Below are 7,364 nucleotides of genomic sequence, written 5' to 3'. Positions count from 1 at the left end.
GTTGGTCATAAACGTGCAGAACCCCACATGCGGGTATTTGGAATGTTTAAAACGGTGTTTCAGAGAAAATGAATAATTATAAACAAAAGCATCAAATAATATATCGCAAAGAGGGCACCAAACCAGAATTTATTTCCCCTTAGCAGAAACAGACGTTTTAATACTCCGTTTTCTAAAACACCCCTCGGAAGTTTTCTGTGTTGCAGATTTTGAGACTTCATATAATGAAAATAATGAAAATTTTTCATGTATATGCAAGTTTCATATTAAAAACCCGAATATTGGTAATTGTTTCCCGTCTGATTTACGACGAAATAAGTTCCTATCAAAGAAGTTAGCCATTTGGCAGTTTCTAAGTCAAACTTTATTGGTTTTAAAGTTGATTTGTCAACTAAATGTCATGTGCTGTTCGGGTAGTCAGATTGTAAGTCTTAAAGTGGTGCGGCGTTTAGTAAAACAAGGATATGTTTGCCTTAAATTCGGTCTTCATCTAATTGATTATAAATCTAACACACATATTCTATGATGATGACTCTTTATTGTCATAGGATAATATTCAAAATGGAATGGAAAACATTTTAAATATACCTTTATAACAATTGTATGTTAAGACTTACACATGATTGTATTTAGTAACGTATTTGATGTTGTTAATATCTATATGTTTTTTAATTTGCAGCCTAATATTACAAGAATCACTAATGACCATAACGCACACCTGGCGCAAATACAAAAAAGTAAACCCAGCTATCTAAGATGAGTTTATTTAAAAAAATTCGTAAAAATTCGTGATATTCAGCGGTGATTTTATTTTGTTTTATATAAAATTTGTGTTGCCATATTTTCCTAGTGTCTTACCTATCTTGTAATAAAACATATATGTAAATTGGAAAAGAAGAAACTTATGCTATTGAGTTGCAAATACTGCAAAAATGTAAACGAATTATCTTTTGTAGGTTATTGGAAATAATTTAAATTTTTATGGTAAACTGGTTTGCGTTACATATAATACCAATTTTAATGTTGGATGTAACATACCGTTTTTAATGGAATTCCCTTATGGGAATCTTTGATTTGCACAATGTCCCAATATTTGTTATACAATTAAAGTAACTATTTTAATATGAATAAATGGTAGTATCGTGTATTGATTTTAGTCAGATTTATATCAAATGTGAAAAAGGACTACCATTTTTTTTATGGCATTATTGTTTTGTGCCCACTAATATCTTTTGAAATGAAAGTAGACATGATTTCTTTTGTAGAAAAATACGAATAAATGACAAAATCCGAACTACACATACGACTTTATACATCTGGATGGCAGCAAAGTTACGGTCTTCATACAAAAATACGTTTCTAGGCATAATGTTAATATGTTAATCATCTTTAGTCTAGCAAATGTGTGAATAAATGTATCAAGTACGTTAAGATACGTTTGGTCAAAGTCAAATTCGCGATACATGATAACAAATAACCTTCGCAAACACTGACACGTAAATGTAACTCCATCTGTCATGTTCTAGATCTTGGTTAGACATATTAATACATTTTGGGGATGTTTTAATTCATTTTTTTGTTTTTTTGTTTAACTTTGTTCACGCTATAAAGTCGGACGAATTTAATATTACAGACGAGGAAATGTTAAAGCAACGTTTTGTTTTCAAGAACTAATTAAGTTAACGTAGGAAACGTAATATAAACACTTTGCCACTCGAAATCAAATAAACATTCGATTGTCTTTCTGTCATTTTGAATTTCTAATTTGACCAATATATCGCTTCAAAATGAATAATACTTTCCTGCAAATTCATAAGTTTAGGTTAATAGATTTTTTTTTGGCTGAACATTTTTATTAATAACTAATTATATTCGTATAAAGCCATGTTTTCTCTATATAGCCGTTCCAATCACTTCTTCCATTAGTGAAGATTATTTGATCTCTGAGAGTAATAATTTACCTAATATAAATGGCATGCCCCAGACAAAAGTTAATAGTCGGTTTAAACATGCATTTATAGACATGCGATAATGGGTTTCGGGGATAAAAAAATCCATATTACTTTACTGTTTTTTTTTTTTTATCTAATATAATCCTATTAATGAAAAATACAGACAACATTTTATTTCTCAATACATATCATTTAATATTTTCTAGAAAACAATATCGGTGTTATATTCAAATCCTTTTAACATGAAATAATCAATATTAAAAAGAGGGACGAAAGATACCAAAGGGACAGTCAAACTCATAAATCTAAAACAAACTGACAACGCAATGGCTAAAAATGAAAAAGACAAACAAACAACAGCACACACGACACAACATAGAAAACTAAAGAATAAACAACACGAACCCCACCAAAAAACTAGGGGTGATCTCAGTTGCTCCGGAAGGGTAAGCAGATCCTGCTCCACATGCGGCACCCGTCGTGTTGCTTATGTGATTACAAATCCGGTAAATAGTCTAATTCGGTAGGTCACATTCATGAAAGGGAAGGGGATTGTAGTTACGACGTAAGGAACATATCCGATATCATTTGTGAAACGGTTATTCCATAACGGTCAACCAACTCGTGATGGCGTCCGTAAAATTTACGAAGGGATGATTTCAACTTCACCATTTGGAACTCTTGGTTCAATAGCTTCCTTGTGAGCAGCAACCCTCTATCAAGAAAATCATGATAGGAAATGCAAGCACGGGAATATCGTATCAATTGGGATATATATACCCCGTATGCAGGTGCTGCTGGAATGTTGCTACTTAGAAATGGAAAGTTCACAATTGGAAAGCTGAAATCATCTCTTTTGTCGTAAAGTTTTGTTTTCAACCAACCCTCAATTGTCAATTTCTAGATGTAAGTCAAGATATGAGGCCGACTTAACTGTATCTGTAGTATCCTTTATCTCTAGCTCGATTGGATAGATGCGTTCCACATAGTCACCAAATTTTGAATTATTTAGTGAAAGAACATCATCTATATAGCGAAAAGTAGAGTTAAAGGATATTGCTAACTTCTTATCTTTCTTCCTAAGAAGTTCCTGCATGAAGTCAGCCTCATAATAATAAAGAAACAAGTCGGAAAGTAGAGGGGCACAGTTTGTTCCCATTGGAATGCCGACAGTCTGTTGAAAAACACGTCCTCCGAACGTAACAAATATGTTGTCAATCATAGAAAACAATATCTCTTTAGTTTTGAAACAACGATTACCTACAATAGTGATTAGTTTGGATTAAGTAATGGTTGTGCGATAGCTTTTTCAGTCTGATATTTTTTTTTCGTTTACCTATCTGTGTTATATTGTTTATGGTTTTTAACTTAATCTAACCATTATCTAGAAATTTATAAATCCTTTATCGTCGGTTTTGTCAGCAATTGTTAAACTTAAGCTATTGGTCTTGTTTTTTTCCGGCTTCATTAGCTACATAATACAATTCCTTATCTAATTACTAACACAATTCATAAAATAACATAATAACAAACCTGATCTTGAATTAATTATCCATTTTTTGTTTTAAATTTACCTGTGACATCCCTTTTGTGGCGTTGATACAGTCGTGTGATGGACAGTACGTGGTTCTGTTGTGCTGTTTTTGTGTGCTATCCTAGTTTTTTAGTGTTCGATTTTATTAGTTAATTATCATGTCGAAATGTACTACTGTATTTATTTGTATATATATCTGTCCTGAAAGTTCATACATTTATTTGTACTTTATTCTTGTCATGTAATGTTGCCATTTAGTGGAATATTTAACATTGCAATAAAAGCGCAAGGTTTGGCTAGCCTCAAAACCAGGTTCAACCTACAATTTTTTCTTAAAATGTCCTGTACCAAGTAAGGGAAACGGCAGTTGTTATCATATAGCTTGGTCATGTGTGTGTTGCACTGTTGTTGGCTTTTTTGCTGCACTTCAGTGTTGTTTTGTTATTTTCCTCTACAGTTGATGTGTTTGCCTCGGTTTTAGTTTGTAACCCGGATTTGTTTTCTCTAAATCGATTTATAACTTTTGAACAGGGTATACTACTGTTTCCTTTATTTGATTAAGCTTAGAATGCATTTCCTAGGAAATTATTATTCTCTTATTTATAGGTTGCATTTCTGTAAATATTGACAATGCAATTTCCCATAGGAACTCCTTTTACGGTACCACTTTTACTATGAAGTTTTGAAAAAATTCTTATCCTAGAATTGAAAGTTCATATGCACCCAATCTTTTTCAAAGGTCAAAATATAGGGCTGTGCGGCATATTTTCAACGTTTATATGCTCTGAACTTCTCAGAGTTTAAACTAACACTAATTTTCGTAACTACCCCTACCTCGAATGAAAGGTTACCACAGATTTCAATGTAAACAATATGCACATGTCTATTTACTGGTAACGTTCCCAAGTTATGTCTCTGTGAGATGGAAAACAGAGAGAATAACTGGGAACCAGTATGTAAACAAAATTAACTTTCTATGAATATTCAAGATCTTCTCAAAAAGAGGCGTGTTTTGAGAAACAGCTGTATTTACAAAGTGTAACCTATATTGTCATTATCTTCAGCAATAGCTAACATCAACTAGTAAGACAATAAATGTATCATGTGTATTGTATTCGCAGATTTGCTCACAAAAATTGGCGATGTGTTGCTAGTAAATTCAGTGTATTTGCCTTGCATTAGTTTAGCCACTAGCCGATATTTGAAAACATTAAATACGAAAATGATAATAATTACAATGATAATTCAACTGAAATAAATCACATTTCAATCAAAATTACATTCTTTCATATGAACATATAACTGTTAATGCTTTGCTGATACGTAGATTTAGATTATCAAGTTGTTATATTAGCTATCTAGTTGTATTTGGGTTCACCAAAAAACTGTTGCCAAATAGATGTGAATTTAATTTGACATTACATGATAGGTTTTGTACACCCCTTTTTCCCTTGCAACGTACCACAAACTTCAAAAGTATTCCATATGAAAAAAAGAAGATGTGATATGATTGCAAATGAGACTTCTGTCCAAACGAGACCAACTGACACTTACATTAACAATTACAGATCCCGTACGGGCTTCAACAATAATAATAATCAAAACTCATAAATCGATAGAAAAAAACAAATCCGGGTTACAAACTAAAACTGAGGGAAACGCATTAAATTTAAGAGAACAACGAAACAACATTAAAATGTAACACATACAGAAACGAACTAAGCATTAGACAAAATCCGATGAGAATAACAAATATAACATCAAAACTAAATACATGAATTTGGAATAGAAAAGTAACGTTACACGTCTTATAATAATGTGAATTAACACTCAAATATAAGAGGAAACAAACACCACAACAGAAACACAACGTTAAAATGTAACACACACAGAAACGAACTATAATATAACAATGGCCATATTCGTGACTCGGTACGGGGCATTTTGTAAAGAAAAATGGTGGGTTGAACCTGGTTTTGTGCCATGCCAACCCCCTTTTAATGGAAATGTTAAATATAACATTAAAATGACAACATAATATTACTGGACTACAATACAAATAAATAGGAGAACATATTGGACAAAGAAACTCACGAATAATAACTAACAAAAGGCACCAGGTTTAAAATTTAATACGCCCGAAGTGCGTTTCGTCCACACAAGACTTATTCGTGACGCCCAGATACAAAAGTTTAAAAAAGTTGTGCCAAATACGACTAGGCTTTTCTGCTTCGGATAAGAAGATCCTTATAATTTAGAATAATTTATACTTTTGCAAACAGTAGATTTTATAAAATGACTATATAACAGATAGACATGATAAAACTGAAGTATTAACTAATTACAGAAAAAAACAGCCGGATACATTACATAAACCAACATAATCCAACACAAAAAAAAAATAGACACACCCGAGTTAGTCAAGACCTCAACGCAAAAAGTAACGTCACATTTGAAATTGGAAAAAAAGCAGAATAAATGACGTCTCATTTGAAATTCTAAAACAACACACAAAAAATGACGTCATATTTGAATGAGTAAAACTATTTCTCAAAAATAAGATAGAATTAGGATTGAACCAAACTCATGGTACATTTGTAAATGTAATCCTAAATGAAAAGTAGCATAGAAACAAATGGTCACATAAACGATTGAACAATTGACAAAAATTTACGCAATTTCTCTGGTGCCATTTCCTTAGAATAATTTTGACTGTATGCAGTATCATCCAGTAACCATACAATGAATTGCAATAGATACAAAGGCATTGACTGAATTGAAGAAGGAAGGGGCAATTCATACGAAGTTGGATATTCTTCTGGACATTTGTGGAGATCTAATTTGAGATCTAATAGTTGGTTTTAAACTAGAATCAGTATAGGAAGAAAAGATCTATATCTATCAAGTAACGTTGTCATGAGGAATGCTTTGTTTTTCACCATTAAATCGTTGTCAATAGCCAAAATAAGATTAGTAAAAGCGATATCGTGATCTACGATCTCTGCGCCCACGGATTTGGATTTTTTTGTTTTTGCCTTTAGGAAATATTTTATATTGCAAACAGAATGATAGAGTACTTGAAGTTTAAAAGATGGACGAGAAACCATTTCAACTTCAACTTTATCTGCCACGGATAAAATATTCTTAATACGCTCATCTGATTCAAACTTGTGTAGTTTTCGATCTTTCTAAAATGTTTTGTTGCAACAAAATATACAAGCGCTCCAGTTGCACGCGTACAAACACCCGAAACTGAGGGACAACAGTCCGATAATTGTCTGTCGCCATTAAATGTCAGGTAAGAAGCATCCTCGCTCTTAAAGGGGGAACAGTGCTGTTAACTTGTGTATTTTTTGTGTCATGAACGATGATGAACTGCCTGCAGGGAGTTCTTCAAATTTACAGTTATCGCATGAAACACCTTGATGTTCACCTCATCCAATCTGTTATTCATTGCAGATACAAAAGGTCGACTCCCCATTACTTGTAAATTGACTCGATGTTTTTTGCATATTAAACACTGCATAAAATTTAACGACTTTTGTCTTTTCTTTGGACTTTAAGAGAACAAATTATTGACTAATGCAAGAAATGTGACGGAAGGGAAGTAATTAAGTTCCGTGTTGAAATTAAAGTTTTTTTTACTCTATTCTTTATCATTGATTTCCGAAATATTTTTCATGATTAGGTTCCGAAATTTTTATCAGTAACTAGTTTTATGAAATACTATATGCTTAAAATTTAATGGCATACTTTGTTTTACCACTTTGAAGAAGAAAATAAAGATTGTGTCTGATTTTGCAACTAAAATTACCTCAATTTTAAACAGTGAAAACTAAGCAAATTTTATAGATTAGAAGTAAATAAAATACTGATTA

Source organism: Mytilus galloprovincialis, chromosome 7 (assembly GCF_965363235.1).
Source record: "Mytilus galloprovincialis chromosome 7, xbMytGall1.hap1.1, whole genome shotgun sequence".
Taxonomy (NCBI): Eukaryota; Metazoa; Mollusca; class Bivalvia; order Mytilida; family Mytilidae; genus Mytilus; species Mytilus galloprovincialis.
This window is presented reverse-complemented; position numbering follows the sequence as displayed.